A 17,205-nucleotide genomic window follows, 5' to 3' on the forward strand; every position below is an offset into this window, starting at 1 on the left:
ACAGAATTAGGTATGAACTAGGTGTGCATAAGAGGTGGAGATAGTTGACTATGCTCGGAGACGGTCGAAAAAAAAAATCGTCTGTCACCCTTTTTTTCAAAACCTTAAAAGAACAGAGTGAAGGAAAACTAACATTTTTGTGAACTTTACAAGTTACTGTTTGGGCGGATATGGATGTGGAAAGATAAAGTGTGATGATGTAAGTGCGCCATTATGTGCCAGTGTCAGTTTCATACTTAGCAAATAAGCGCCGGAGCGTGGAATGCGTTGCTGCCTCTTAAATCTTTGGCTGGAATACAGTCGCTACCTTGCAAGCTAGCTCCCTTTTCTGTACCGGATTGAAGCTGCTGGAATTCTATCAAACCAGCCAAAGAATGGACTCAAGGACGTGAAAAAAATCAAGAAAAGGCCGACTTCCATGCTAGAGGTTTCTTTTCAATACGCTGCCAGAAAATAACTTCCGGAAAATTGGTGAGATCAAACCATTTCCTCTACTTCTCAACTATTTCAGTATCGAATCCTCGAAGCGACTTGTCTGCTTTTCTGGACGGGGATTCGTGCGTCGATTTGACGGATTTGATAGCGGATCCACGAGAACCAGCACCATTGAAAAGGCAATCCATAAACCACGTTATCCAAATTTTGACATTTTCAACCCCTCCCTAATAGACTATCGTAGACTCTTCTGAAACCCCTTGGAAGGTACGTAAACTTTCCAAATTTTAGAACATATATGTTTGTACAACGCAATAATATGGTGTTGTTCAATTATTTTAATCTATTTTAGCATGAAACATTACAATAAAAATCATTTGAATACAGTCTGCGAATTGTTGTGTTGAACACTGCAATGTAATGTATGAGAGATATGTGGTGGATTAGCTCCTTTCCTTTCCTTTCCCATTTCGGTAAACCAGTAGTGTTCAAATTCAATAGGGTTGAAACACTGTTTCGCCGCGTTAAAAGGAACTAAAATTACTGTTAAAACGAAACATTCCGCATATTCTAGAAAGATTTGAGAGCCAGATAGAACTATTCTTTTTTTAGCAATGGATAAATAATTATGATGATGATTGCCTCTTCAATGATATGCAGCAAGTGTTCCGAATTTAATTTTAAAACCCACGTTTTCAATGCCACACTGTGGGAACATAGAAATGGTAAGATACAACAACTATTTTAAAAATATATGTATAATGAATTAAACTAAATGCGCGCTGGATTCAAAATATATTTTATATATTTTTTGAATCCGGAAGTTTGATTGTGATATCTTTATCCATTTGATAAACGGTAGCATAATCAGGCGGGGCTTACTGTTAGTGATAGTGACCTCGGAGTGGACATGAAATACCAGGCACTCTGAAATGGGTCACTGGAGCTGCAGTAGAGCTAGCACTTTCTAACTCCCGGATTAAATCTGACTGTTTTAACAGACAGCTTTCTTCCATAACATCACTGCCAGACAGTGGGGGTTAGTTTGTACACACACACACACAACTAGGTGTGCATAAGAGGTGGAATTCCAATAATTAGTAAGAAAAAAATAATAGACAAAATACTTTAGGCATAACATGTTCATGTGTTTTAATACCAAACGAATAATAATTTGTTATGCGTTTGATATTGTAATAACAGAGTACATTATGCATGAAGTACATATTACACCCAGGTTTTTTTTTACATGGTTTGGTTTTGGTCGTTTAAGACCTTCAGCGTCAATAAAGCAATGAGTTATCCCCACGAAAAAATTCACAAAAAATCAAAGAAAATTCAAGGGGTATTTGAAAAGCTATGAAAGTTCAGGTTAACCGAGAAATTAATGAATTCCAACCGTGTAAAAAAAAAAACTGAGTGTATTGAGTTATTTTCTTCTGTTCGGGATAGCTGGAAGGAAGATGTCGTATGCCCCGTCTACAAAAAAGGCAACAAGAACTTTCAAGTGATCACCACACTCAATTTTTTTATCATGATGACCGTGCATTTCGTAGTTGCTACTTCGTGACCAGAGCAATCACAATTGCACAAGGAACCAATGGATGGAAGCATGGGATTTGCTCTCCAACCTCAATGTTCACTGTCCAAGAGCTCTAGTATTATTTTAAATGACGTCTACGTGTACATCCTCACAGTCTATCGGGGATGAGAAGGAATTTATGATGCAATAAGGTATTTTATGAGACGTTTCGCGGTGGCCCGATTATTTACTTTTGATGTTTTGTTTTGATATGATTCTGCGTAAACATTCCGTTAGGTCCGAACACAAAATAATGTTTTAAACGTTTTACTTTTTATTTGTGTTTTCTTCAGCTTTTCATGCTTAGAATGCAATGGTATGAATAAACTAACGACACGTTTCAAGAATCATATGAAAAACTTTGTTCTAAAGCCCTGGTAGCCGAAAAGTAAAATAGGTAGAATTGATGATGGGACCCATCGAAATGTTATGCCCGAAATTACCAAACAAACGGGCTCCCACTAATTGTCAAAGTAGATAAACACGAGAAAAACAGCTGTTTCGATCTGTCTCATAAAATGCCTTATACTCGCCCAATGCAAGCCGAGAACACTCCTGCAGTCGCCACGAGTTCGTGCGAAATTTTTATTGGAATCTGGGGGTTAGCTTCTATGGCAGAGGTTCGCTTGCTTAAAGCATTGCCAATGTGGTAGTAATAAAATTTGTCGTAATCTAATAAACCCCTAATTTGTGAGTGCGTGTTGGCTCTTGTTTCAGAAGAACGATCGCGCGTTTTGCCAAAATTTTGTGTTCTGCATTGCGCGGCCGGTAATAAAGTTAATCAGTTCAGTGCGTGTTGGCTCTTGTTTCGGACAGCAGAACGATCGCGCGTTTTGCCGAAATATTTAGAATTTAGAAGGATTTAGAACATTCGTAAAATTCGAGTTTTTGGTTCTGTTTTTAATGTTCGGTGAATAAGTGTGCGTTTGAACGTTTTTTGTATATGATGCAAAAAATTTGTAAGATCCAGGTCACCTTGTCCTCTTTCGGTCGGTTCGTAAGTAAATTGATGAATATATTTTAATAATTTTTCAGCATATATTGTTATTCACAAACGCTCTATATTGTCGAATAGAGCTCCCTATTATTCACCTTTCCCACTAACACTTCCCACTAACAATAATTTTCCTTCCCGAGACATCTATGAAGGTAGTATGGGTTCCCTGCATCTTCACTAGTAGATGTTGAACTAACATTCCTTTCATTCCTTCCGTGATTGTAAGGACGTGGCCAGGTATACAACTGCTACTGTATAGGAAGAGGTACTAATCCCAAGTACCAATTTGCGACAATATACAGTAAATTGCTCAATTGAGCATTGTATAGCCACCCACGATTTGTACAATCACATATGCTATGCTATGCTATCTAATAAACCCCTAATTTGTCCCGTTTTTTCATTAATGCTGGAAAAACTATGGAAATCTTCTTCAAACATAAAACAAATGTAATGCAACTAGCCAAACAAAAACATAAAGAAATGCAACTAAAAGGGACAAACATAGTTTAGATGTTAGTCGTTTTGACGTAGGACTTACGTCTTTCTTTACTATGGGTTACATTTAGATTTTTGGAAAACTAGAGTGTTACGCTGGAAGGGAAGATTTTGAACGTTTTAAACGCGCCTTTATCTTTCGATGAATTTTTAAGATTTATATATCAATCGACTCGACACTCTCCACCATTTTGCTTATTTCATTGAAACTTAAGATTAATTGACGATAAGCTATTCGCGAAGTCGAAACAAAATTCCTCTCACAAACACTGACAGTTCTTTATGGGTTTTTACAGTAGAGCAACAGAGAGGAGGAGATGGCGGCCATGTTTCACTCAAACTCTGACAGATAGCAATGGGATTTCCCATAGGAGGGAAGAGCAGAATTTGCTTCGACTTCGCGAATTGAAAATTTCAATTCTTGTCAAAGTCAGTAAACATTTCATATGTAACCAATCACGTGTATTCCTAACACGGACATCAGAACGCGGTATGTCATGGGCCTTCGAGTCTACCGGAAGATTTTCTTTGTATTTAAACGAAGCAGTGCCTGCCGTGTGCGAGTCATTACAATTTGTGACAGCAACGCGTACTGACGTGCTTTTTGCTCGCGCATTTTTCGATTCGTTCGTCCGTTCGCTGTTTACCTACACAGCGACAGCATGCAGTCACCAGCGGTAGAACTGCCGGTGGGTCTGCGAATATGCATGAAAGAAGTGGGCGCAGTTTTTTGTCGTTCTGTGCTTGATGATGGGCGGATGCAGTGGTGTCTGTTGCGATGGATGCAATCGCCCATCGCATCGCTCGGAGTTCACGGCTAGAGGCAGCGAGGGCAGCGGTGGTCGACACGTACATTAAAACATGGTTATACTATAACAGTTCTGATTCCTCAGCAAAAAAAAATCAACTACACTGATGAAAATAAAAATTTGATTAAAATATTTACTTTCATTTATTTGCAGAAGGCATTAGCAATTAAAGATGCACAATCAGCAATAGTGTTAATTTCCATTTTAGATTTGAAAATTTCGCTGTATTACATGTAAATGTTTTAAAAAAATCCACAAAAAATAATTTCCAGAACAATATTTAAATAAATTATCTTATTCTTTGTTTTTCATTTTCTGAAAAATTGTATTATTAAACTTGACGTAGACTCGGAGTTTGGAATCAAAACATTAAATAATTTATCGTTGATGTATTAGCAGTACCTTCTCTATTTTAGTAGGGTCACTGCTCCTTGACTTGCTTCTTATTGTTATGATTTTTTTTCATCAGTAAGCACGCATGTTAGCAAAAAGAAGCAACGAAATCGGTGCAGTATTTCTATGTTTGGAAAACGGGATAGTTCCCCTAGAATAGCACATTTTGCCCAAGTTTGGAAATTTTATAAATAGAATTTTTAAACTTCAAATACAATCATCAATAAGAAATCTATAAAAGCCCTACATTTGCTTGAGTAAATAAGAGCTTAATAGTTAGAAACCCCTCTTTAGCCGTGCGGTAAGACGCGCGGCTACAAAGCAAGACCATGCTGAGGGTGGCTGGGTTCGATTCCCGGTGCCGGTCTAGGCAATTTTCGGATTGGAAGTTGTCTCGACTTCTCTGGGCATAAAAGTATCATCGTGTTAGCCTCATGATATACGAATGCAGAAATGGTAACTTGGCTTAGAAACCTCGCAGTTAATGACTGTGGAACTGCTTAATGAACACTATGCTGCGAGGCGGCTCTGTCCCAGTATGGGGATGTAATGCCAATGAAGAAGAAGAAGAAGTTAGAAACAAAGCAATTCTAATTATGCATTTAATTATTAGTTTTATTTCCAAAAGGTTTGAATAGACAAATTGCTAATAATTCTACACAGCATGGAAGTTCCAATATCAATACTATAATCAAACTCCATAGATCCAAAAGTCAGAAGTTAAATGTAAATACGTTACGTTTATACAAGTCTTGCGTCTACTCGCGGTTATGTTGAAAACATTACCCATTGCTCGTTTTTTGGTTATGTTAGTCATTGCACATCTGCGAGTTGTGGCGCCTGCCTAGGATGTGGTGGGGTTTGACAGTGGGCCCTGCTAAATCTCTATAAAAAGCTGCATGAATCCGCAAGTAGGCTCCGCCAAAGCGACCAAGCCCAAGTCCTGGTGTTAGGTGGGACGCTAAACAGCCCTGACACGACGGCCCTCCGACGAGACAGGAGGTTTGCGCAGGCCCAATAAGCCGCCTTTAAAAACAACTATTACGAACAACATAGAAGATAATACGACTCGATACAATCGGCAACGACCTAGGCGACGAATACAGGATCACGATTGGAAGCTTGGAACATGGAACTGCAAGTCGCTAGGCTTCGCAGGTTATTATTATTATTTATTCAGACTAAGGCCGAAGTGGCCTGTGCGGTATATAAGAGTCTTCTCCATTCGGCTCGGTCCATGGCTACACGTCGCCAACCACGCAGTCTACGGAGGGTCCGCAAGTCATCTTCCACCTGATCGATCCACCTTGCCCGCTGCGCACCTCGCCTTCTTGTGCCCGTCGGATCGTTGTCGAGAACCATTTTCACCGGGTTACTGTCCGACATTCTGGCTACGTGCCCGGCCCATCGCAGTCGTCCGATTTTCGCGGTGTGAACGATGGATGGTTCTCCCAACAGCTGATGCAATTCGTGGTTCATTCGCCTCCTCCACGTACCGTCCGCCATCTGCACCCCACCATAGATGGTACGCAGCACTTTCCTTTCGAAAACTCCAAGTGCGCGTTGGTCCTCCACGAGCATCGTCCAGGTCTCGTGTCCGTAGAGGACTACCGGTCTAATTAGCGTTTTGTAGATTGTCAGTTTGGTACGGCGGCGAACTCTATTCGATCGGAGCGTCTTGCGGAGTCCAAAGTACGTACGGTTTCCAGCCACTATGCGTCTCCGAATTTCTCTGCTGGTGTCATTTTCGGCAGTCACCAGTGAGCCCAAGTACACAAATTCTTCTACCACCTCGATTTCGTCACCACCGATGCAAACTCGCGGTGGGTGGCTCACATTGTCTTCTCTTGAACCTTTTCCTATCATGTACTTCGTCTTCGACGTGTTGATGACTAGTCCGATCCGCTTAGCTTCCCTCTTCAGTCTGATGTAGGCTTCCTCCATCTTCTCAAAGTTACGTGCCATAATATCTATGTCGTCGGCGAAACCAAATAGCTGGACGGACTTATTGAAAATTGTACCACTCGTGTTAATCCCTGCTCTTCGTATTACACCTTCCAAAGCGATGTTGAATAGCAAACACGAAAGACCATCACCTTGCCGTAACCCTCTGCGGGTTTCGAAGGGACTCGAGAATGCCCTGAAACTCGAACTACGCACATCACCCGATCCATCGTCGCTTTGATCAACCGTGTCAGTTTATCCGGAAAACCGTGTTCGTGCATTAGCTGCCATAGCTGGTCCCGATCGATTGTATCATATGCGGCTTTGAAGTCGATGAATAGATGATGTGTGGGCACGTTGTATTCGCGGCATTTCTGCAGTACTTGGCGAATGGCAAACACCTGGTCCGTGGTGGAGCGTTCACCCATAAAACCCGCCTGGTACTGCCCCACGAACTCCCTTGCAGTTGGTGCTAGTCGACGGCATAAAATTTGGGAGAGTACCTTGTAGGCGGCGTTCAGCAATGTGATTGCGCGGTAGTTGCTACAATCCAGCTTATCGCCCTTTTTGTAAATGGGACACACGACACCTTCTATCCACTCCTGCGGCAAAACTTCCTCCTCCCAAATCTTGGTAATGACCCAGTGCAGCGCTCTAGCCAGTGCCTCACCACCGTGTTTAAGTAGCTCTCCTGGTAGTTGGTCAACCCCAGGGGCTTTGTTGTTCTTGAGCCGGCCAATCTCCTCCTGAATTTCCTGGAGATCCGGAGCCGGTAGAATTATGTCCTGCGCGCGTTCTCCCAGGTCCATCACCATACCGCCATCTTCGTCTGCCACATCGCCATTCAGGTGTTCTTCGTAGTGCTGCCGCCACCTTTGGATCACCTCACGCTCGTTCGTAAGAAGGTTCCCGTTTATGTCCTTACACATATCAGGCTGTGGCACGTGGCCCTTACGTGAACGGTTTAACTTCTCATAGAACTTTCGTGTGTTATTAGCGCGGTACAGTTGCTCCGTTTCTTCACGGTCTCGATCTTCCTGCTGGCGCTTTTTCCTCCGGAAAATCGAGTTTGTCTGTTCCGCGCCTGTTTATATCGTGCCTCGTTCGCCCTCGTGCGGTGTTGCAGCATTCTCGCCCATGCTGCATTCTTCTCTTCCACTAACTGCTCACATTCGCCGTCATACCAGTCGTTTCTCTGATCCGGTGCCAAGTGCAGCGGTTGCGGTGCTACCAATGGCGGATCGAATATCTCTCCAGCCATCTTCAAGAGACGCTGCGCCTAGCTGCTCTTCCGTTGGGACTACCGCTTCCAGCTGCTGCGCGTGTTCTTGGGCTAGTCTACCATCTTGTAGCCGCCCAATGTTTAGCCGCGGCGTCCGACTTCGACGCGTGTTGTACACCGTTGAGAGTTTTGAGCGCAGGCATACTGCAACGAGGTAGTGGTCGGATTCAACATTCTCACTGCGGTAAGTGCGGACGTTCGTGATGTCGGAGAAGAATTTACCGTCGATTAGAACGTGGTCGATTTGGTTTTCCGTTTCTTGGTTAGGTGATCTCCATGTGGCCTTGTGGATATTTTGGCGGGAAAGAAGGTGCTTCGGACTACCATTCCGCGGAAGGCTGCGAAGTTTATGCATCGTTGGCCGTTGTCATTCGATACGGTGTGCAGACTATCCGGTCCGATGACCGGTCTATATATTTCCTCCCTTCCTACCTGTGCGTTCATGTCACCGATGACGATGTAACATCCCGCAGTGGGCATCTATCGTATGTCTGCTCCAGCTGTGCGTAGAACGCTTCTTTCTCGTCGTCGGGTCTCCCTTCGTGTGGGCAGTGCACGTTGATGATGCTATAGTTGAAGAAACGGCCTTTAATCCTCAGCTTGCACATCCTTGCGTTGATTGGCTGCCACCCAATCACGCGTTGGCGCATCTTACCCAGCACTATGAAGCCGGTTCCCAGCTCGTTGGTGGTGCCACAGCTTTGGTAGAAGGTAGCCGCTCGATGCCCGCTTTTCCACACTTTCTGTCCTGTCCAGCAAATCTCCTGCAGCGCCACGACGTCGAAGTTGCGGGGATGTAATTCATCGTAGATCATCCTGTCGCAACCTGCGAAACCTAGCGACTTGCAATTCCATGTTCCAAGCTTCCAATCGTGATCCTGTATTCGTCGCCCCGGTCTTTGCCGGTTATATCGAGTCGCATTATTTCTTATATTGTTTGTAATGATTGGTTTTCTAGGCGGCTTATTGGGCCTGCGCAAACCTCCTGTCTCGTCGGAGGGCCGTCGTGTCAGGGCTGTTTAGCGTCCCACCTAACACCAGGACTTGGGCTTGTGCGCTTTGAGCGGCACACGGTCGCTTTGGTGGAGCCTACTTGCGGATACATGCAGCTTTTTATAGAGGTTTAACAGGGCCCACTGTCAAACCCCACCACATCCTAGGCAAGCACCACAACTCGCAGATGGCCTGGGGAGGGATCGTCAAGCCCTTGGACATAGTCCCTGCTGCCCGACAGGTTGCGACAGGATAATCTACGATGAATTACATCCCCGCAACTTCGATGTCGTAGCGCTGCAGGAAATCTGCTGGACAGGACAGAAAGTGTGGAAAAGCGGGCATCGAGCGGCTACCTTCTACCAAAGCTGTGGCACCACCAACGAGCTGGGAACCGGCTTCATAGTGCTGGGAAAGATGCGCCAAAGCGTGATTGGGTGGCAGCCAATCAACGCAAGGATGTGCAAGCTGAGGATAAAAGGCCGTTTCTTCAACTATAGCATCATCAACGTGCACTGCCCACACGAAGGGAGATCCGACGACGAGAAAGAAGCGTTCTATGCGCAGCTGGAGCAGACATACGATGGATGCCCACTGCGGGACGTCAAAATCGTCATCGGTGACATGAACGCTCAGGTAGGAAGGGAGGAAATGTATAGACCGGTCATCGGACCGGATAGTCTGCATTAGAGATGGGCGCTCCGCTCAGGAGCTGTTCTCGAGTACGAGCGCTGTTGTATTTTGTACAGCACAAACGAAAATACCACGCTCGCGGTACACAACACAAGCGAGCTTGTATGAGCATTCCGGTCCAGTACCGCGCACGTGCTGATCGTTTATTATTTGCCCCTCAAGCACCATCAAGCCAAGCAACAGAAATCATTTCTGCTGCAGAGAGAAATAAGAAATACACAAGCAAAACTAATCTCGACATTTTTGTTTCAAAAGGGCGAAAGTCGCAAACGTAAACATTGACTTCTTCTGCTGATTTCAGGAAGATTAGAGACTTCTGGCGGTATTTTCCACTTCCGCTCGATAGAAGGCGCGGAGCGCCACCAGTTCCAAGTGGTTGTTAGCTAGGAGCGGTCCAAGAGGCTCAAGAGAGGTCAATGTAAGCCACCCACCACGAGTTTCTATCGGTGGTGACGAAATCGAGGTGGTAGAAGAATTTGTGTACTTGGACTCACTGGTGACCGCCGATAACGACACCAGCAGAGAAATTCGGAGGCGCATAGTGGCTGGAAATCGTACGTACTTTGGACTCCGTAAGACGCTACGATCGAATAGAGTTCGCCGCCGTACCAAACTGACTATCTACAAAACGCTTATAAGACCGGTAGTTCTCTACGGACACGAGACCTGGACGATGCTCGTGGAGGACCAACGCGCACTGGGAGTTTTTGAAAGGAAAGTGTTGCGTACCATCTATGGTGGGGTGCAGATGGCGGACGGTACATGGAGGAGGCGAATGAACCACGAGTTGCATCAGCTGTTGGGAGAACCATCCATGATTCTCGACAACGATCCGACGGGAACAAGAAGGCGAGGTGCACAGCGGGCAAGGTGGATCGATCAGGTGGAGGACGATTTGCGGACCCTCCGCAGACTGCGTGGTTGGCGAAGTGCAGCCATGGACCGAGCTGAATGGAGAAGACTTTTATGTGCAGCACAGGCCACTCCGGCCTTAGTCTGATAATAAATAAATAAATAGTCATTGCACATGCTGTCCTCTGATGCTATTAGTATGCTATTTACGCTGCGAAGTATGTTTTTGTCAAATGTTTTTTACAGTTGACGAGAACAACAAAGCGTTAAAATTCCTTTCCCCTCTGTATTTTCAAATCAAAGTTGTTTTGTATTCTGGTATTCTGTTATTATCAACGTATCTCCAGGCCTCGGCCAATCTGCGATGTATTAACACAAGGCAACACGTCTACCTTTGGATGTTCAGGATCGGACTTGTGCTGAAACCTATCAGCACAGCCTTGAACCACCATAGACTGGTAGGTCGCAATGCCCCGCACAGCCTTCAGTGACATAGTGCAATCTGTGTTGCGGACAGCACGGAAGTCACCGATCTTTCAGCACGGCAATTACTTACTTGATACTTGATGGGCTACAGCTCTTCGATGAACCTACGCCGAATGGAGTATCCTTCTCCACTGGACTCGATCCTGGGCCAATCGCTTCCAGTCGCCCTGAACATTGAGCGCCCTCAGGTCCTCTTCAACTGCAAAAAGCCATCGTGTACGCGGCCTTCCACGAAGCCTGCGGCCTCTTCCGGGTTCTCTACTAAATATTATCTTCGCTTGTCGTTCTTCCGGCATACGAACAACGTGACCAGCCCACCGTAGTCTGCCGTGTTGTATAAGCTTAATAATATCCAGCCCTTTATATACCTGGTACAATTCGTGACTCATGCGACGCCGCCAGATACCGTTCTCCTGTTTACCGCCGAGTATTGTCCGCAGCACCTTACGCTCAAACACTCCGAGAGCTCTCCGATCAGCCTCCTTTAACGTCCATGTCTCATGGCCGTATAAAGCCACCGGAAGAATCAGAGTAGTATACAGCGCTTTTGTTTGTTTTTGTTTGCAGACTACGGGACTTAAGCTGGTTACGAAGTCCGTAATAAGCCCTATTTGTAGCTGCAATACGCCTTTTCACCTCGCGGGTAACATCATTATCGCACGTCACTAATGTTCCAAGATACACAAATTCTTCTACCACTTCAAATTTTTCACCATCCAGCACTATTTCGCTACCACCACCACTAATGAACCCACGTTGATTGCCAGCGACCATGTACTTCTTTTTGCTGGTATTGATCGTGAGTCCAATCCTCGCTGTCTCCCTCTTAAAAAGCCTCTTCCACGGCACGGCGATCAATTCCGATAATATCGATATCGTCCGCAAATCCCAGGAGCATATGCGATTTTGTGATAATGGTACCGCTTCCTTGCACACCAGCTCTCCTAATCGCTCCCTCGAGCGCTATATTGAACAGTACGTTCGAGAGTGCATCACCCTGCTTTAATCCATCTAAGGTAACAAATGACGTCGATATTTCATCCGCAATCCTCACACTTGATTTCGATCCGTCCAACGTTATACGAATCAGCCGTATCAGTTTCGCCGGAAAACCAGCACGGCAATTAAGACACATTTTATTGCGTCATGCTATAAAGCTTCATTTATTTAATATTAATATTAAAGTACTTTAAACATAATAACTAAATACTTAAATCTTCGGAGTTTCACTTTTCAAGCAACAGAAACTTCAATTCCGTCACTCCCGTGCTGCTGCTTCATTCTTTCGGTTTATTTGATTAGCAGGCAACACCGAAGATGAGTTCACACAAAAATAAAACACATTTCTAATTCTACTCTTGATCACAGACGTAGGAGGTGATAAAATGGCAGACATAAATAATGAATATGTGTAATAAATATAATAAATATATATATATTGGAAAAAATTAAAATATGGTTTGATCTCACCCGAACTGCAACACGGATTAAAACTAGCACGCTTGATGACAACGGTATGCGTCCCATGAGTCAGACTTCCGGCTCCGAATCTCCCGGAAATCCAGGAGGAGATCGGCCGGCTGAAAAACAACAAAGCCCCTGGAGTTGACCTACTACCAGGAGAGCTGTTTAAATACGGTGATGAGGCACTGCCTAGAGCGCTGAACTGGGTAATAACCAAGGTTTGGGAGGATGAGATCCTGCCGCAGGAGTGGATGGAACGTGTCGTGTGTCCCTTGCCCATCTACAAAACGGGCGATAAGTTAGATTGTAGCAACTACCGCGCAATCAGATTGCTGAACGCCGCCTACAAGGTACTTTCCTAAATTTTATGCTGATGACTAGCATCAAACTCAAGACAGTTCGTGGGGCAGTACCAGGCGGGATTAATGGGTGAACGCTCTATCACAGACCAGGTGTTCGCCGTACGTCAGGTATTACAGAAATGCCGCGAATACAACATGCCCACTCATTATTAATTCATCAACTTCAAAGCCGCATATGATCGGAACCACCTATGGTAGCTAATGTACGAAAACGGATTTTCGGAAAAACTGATACGGTTGATCAAGGCGACGATGGACCAGGTGATGTGTGTAGTTCGAGTTTCAGGGGCATTCTCGAGTCCCTTCGAAACGCGCAGAGTGTTACGGCAAGGTGATGGTCTTTCGTGCCTGCTATTCAACATCGCTTTGGAGGGAGTAGTACAGGGCAGGGATTGACAAGAGTGGTACGATTTTCACGAAGTTCGTCCAGTATTTGGTTTCGCCTACGACATTGATATTATGACACCTAACTTTAAGAGGATATAGGAAGCCTACATCAGACTGAAAAGCGAAGCTAAACGGATTGGACTAGTCAAGGAGGCTGGGGAGGCTGGAGAGGTGGTTGAAGAATTCGAAGACGCATCATGACAGGAAATCGTACGTACTTTGGACTCCGCAAAACGCTTCGATCGAAAATAGAGTTCACCGCCGTACCAAACTGACTATCTAAAAACGCTTATTAGACCAGTAGTTCTCTACGGACACGAGACCTGGATGATGCTGGTTAAGGACCAACGCATTGGGAGCTTTCGAAAGGAAAGTACTGCGTTTGCATACCATATATGGTGGGGTGCAGATGGCGGACGGTACGTGGAGGAGGCGATTGAACCACGAGTTGCAGCAGCTGTTGGGAGAACCATCCATCGTTCGTAACTAATCAGAGGGAAAACTGGTTGCTTTGCAAACGTGTTAGTCTAGTCATGGCCTACCGATGCTCAATTCAAATAGGGGAATTGGGGGGAATATGAACACCATAAGCAATTTTGTTATTTTTTACTTTTAGAATCAATTTAGTACATAATTAGTGTCACACAATCAAAATAGGATTAATTTTTCATGAAGTATGATGCCAAATTGTATGATATAAAGCATAAAATATTGATTTTTATCTTATTTCAAAAGTCATCCTTGATGGATGCAATCTCAAACATGTGGGTAAAATGAACATATAGTGGGGGTAGTATGGACATACACAGTGGGGGTAAAATGAACATACAGAGGGGGTAATACGAACAGATACTGGGGGTAAAATGAACACTATTTAAAATTATTGTCTTAGCAGTGTTAGATAACTGGTTATAATATGCTTATTATACAGCTTATGTGTCATAAGGGATATTTTGGATGTAATTAGCCATGAAATTATACCCCTCCTTAATAGCTATGTTTGAAGGAAAAAGTTCAAAGTGTGGGGAGTGAGGACTTATATAATCGTCTCATATAAAATTTAGGGAAGGGTAATAAAAAACTTTAGTGTAACATTACCATGGCCTTTATTCATTCATAAAATTGAAATAACAATAACAATTCATTAGTCAAACGAAATTAAAAAAAAACAGTTCTGTCAATCAGTGTATACTACGAATAGTAGATAATCAATTAAATACACAAGCGGCAAACCAACATATCATCTTTGCTGCAATCGGCATGGAACCATAGCAAACAGCGCAGGCACTTGATCCATCCAAAACCGTCGACCGATCTGGAAAAGCAAGCACCGCATAGTTCACATAAGGTGTCTTCGAGTATTTCCTCAGACTGATCCTTCTTAGTTCGTTTTTTCGATGATTTTTTGCCCTTAGTAATCGATTTTATAGCTTTTGCTGCTTCAGATGTGGCTAATCCTTGTTGATATTCATCTGTAGTTATTTCGACTGCCTTTTCCGATTTGCGCTTCCGCTTCGTTACCCTAGGAAAAGACATTTTTGGCAAAGGTAAAATTTGCGCCGGTGTTACATCAAACGATGAGACCGGAAAAATTTCGCAAGCCGGGTCTGTATCGACGAGCTCTGGATCCTGAGATGAAACGGTAATGAATGTTGAGTTTACAGAAGTGTCACACACCGGTGTAACCAAATCTGCATCAGCTTCTTCTATATTTGCTTGAATCATTGAAAGCCCATCTGGATCAGCTTGGCTCCTAATAAGACCAGTTGTGATGGCCGAATCAACCGGAATTTCAACATGTTGCACTGTGGATGCGTCAACTATCATCGGGTTCGTTACAGTATTCTGTTATAGTTCAGTTATAGTTTCGGTTGATATCCAACTTCTGAGGGGGCAAAGTCCTGGTCGCTGAAGATCTGCCTGTTAAACGGCCAAATACCAGTCTTCCGAAAACCGCTTACTGCCACACTAGCAGAAGCGGCTTTGAGAAAAGCTTCTCCCATCAGTTCAGAGACATCGTAAAAGGTGATCACTCGTCCCGGAAAACGACGCATGAACTCCTCTGAGGTTTGTGCGTAGTAGGATTTGAAAGGCCCCATGAACGCCACATCTAATGGCTGAATTTTATTGCTGCAGTGGGGTGGTAACACGAGATTGTCGATGAAATTTGCACGAGTTCTTGCAGAAAACATATTTTTTTCGTATGGGAGCTGTGGCCGTCTATTATGAGGAGCGCAGGATTTTCCTTCGATGGGCTGACGTGTACGATGAAGTGATCCAACCAATCAAGAAGGATTTCACTGTTCACGTAGCCGGATGGATTGCAGCAAAACTTTGTTCCATTCGGTGCTCCTTTTTTGAGACCGTCATGCATGCGAACACGGGGGAAAATCATAAACGGTGGAAGATGTTGTCCTGTAGCCGACATGCACATTATGGCCGTAGTCAGTACTCCTCTTTCGCCAGAGGTGATTGATCCTACTTGTTTCTTGCCCTTCATAGCAGCAACCTTGAGCTTTTTCGGTGGTACCTGTTAAAATATAAACGTGTTTTTTACGTAGTAACAAAATTTTAAAATACTGAACCGCCGTACTGATTCCAGTCTCGTCAGCGATAAATATGCGTGACATCGGGAACTGCGTCTTTTGTTCTTTGAAGAAGATCATAAAAGACATTTACCGATGGTTTATTAAACTCTCTTGCACGAGCCGCAGATGTTGCAGAAAGTATCGGATTACGTTTCAGAAAAGCATCCAACCAGTTTATTCCTGCCATTTTGCGTTTGTGATTGAACGGATGCTGCAGTGAGTTTTTCTCGGCTAGTTCGTAAGCCAGCTTCTGCACGTCTCGCATCGTAACCCCGTAGAACCTGGACTCCAAATCTAACAAATGTTGTACCAGTTCAGTTTCCTGGCTTTCCGTAAAGACGACCTTTTTCGACCCCAAGCGTTTCTTTACCACCGGGCGCTTAAGCCAGCGGGCCAGAGTGATTCTTGGAATCTGGTACATTTTTGCAGCAGCTCGTACCGAGACACCACAATCAACCGCACGCTTTGCCTCGAGCATTTGGCTTTCCGTCCAACTCTGCCTCTCGGTTTTTCGTTTGTAAACACGTGGCATCTGAAGATAAAATGAATCTGTGTTATTAAATGTTTCACGGTGTTCATATTACCCCCATCAATAGCTGTTCATTTTACCCCCAACTCAACAACTAGGTTGAAATACTAATATAGGAAGTATTTGTTATTTAAAAAACTTACTGTTCACGTTATATCCTTAAAAATAGCTCAGATTACACGGTTTAACACACTTTAAATGTTATTTCACTTGGAAGGTGCACAAAAACCTTACTTTCTGTAAATAAAATTTTACATTACGCGTATAACCGGCTGGCTGTATTGTGGTTTTGTTTATTTTTTCACGTTTGGCAGTTCTCGATCGCTGTAGGGTGATTCAAATAGTTAGAAATACATAGACAGAAGGGTGCTGCTATATTTTGTACCGAATTAAACCAATATTTCCGTAAAACGATAACCTGTTCATATTACCCCCCCTGTTCATTTTACCCACAATTCCCCTAATGCCGCGTTGGCGCGGTTGCGTATTGCGTGTCACGTGAGACGTAAGATCGATAGGACTACGTTAGGATAGATATCGACAATGGATAGGTATTATGCATATTACACACTGTCGAACAAGAATTCAAATAACTATAAATTTATGGCACTCATCTCCCTTCTTTTCAAATAAAATAAAACTGCGCCTGCGTTTCACAGTTCAAAAATGATTGAGGAGTAAAATTGCAATTTGATTTCTTTGCGAAATTATTATTTGATTTCTTTACGCACACATAAATTAATCCAAAATTTAAGTTGAAAATACTTACAGATGAAAAAATTGAATAAAATTTCCCTCAAAACTGTGATAGATTCTTTTTTTTATTTCTCATGATTGTTATCAAAATTGTAACGACCCAAGGACTCTTGGAATTAGTTGACCTGCTCCAGACTGATGTGGAAAGTGATAAT

The sequence above is a fragment of the Armigeres subalbatus genome, chromosome 3, assembly GCF_024139115.2.
Source record: "Armigeres subalbatus isolate Guangzhou_Male chromosome 3, GZ_Asu_2, whole genome shotgun sequence".
In the NCBI taxonomy this organism is placed as follows: Eukaryota; Metazoa; Arthropoda; class Insecta; order Diptera; family Culicidae; genus Armigeres; species Armigeres subalbatus.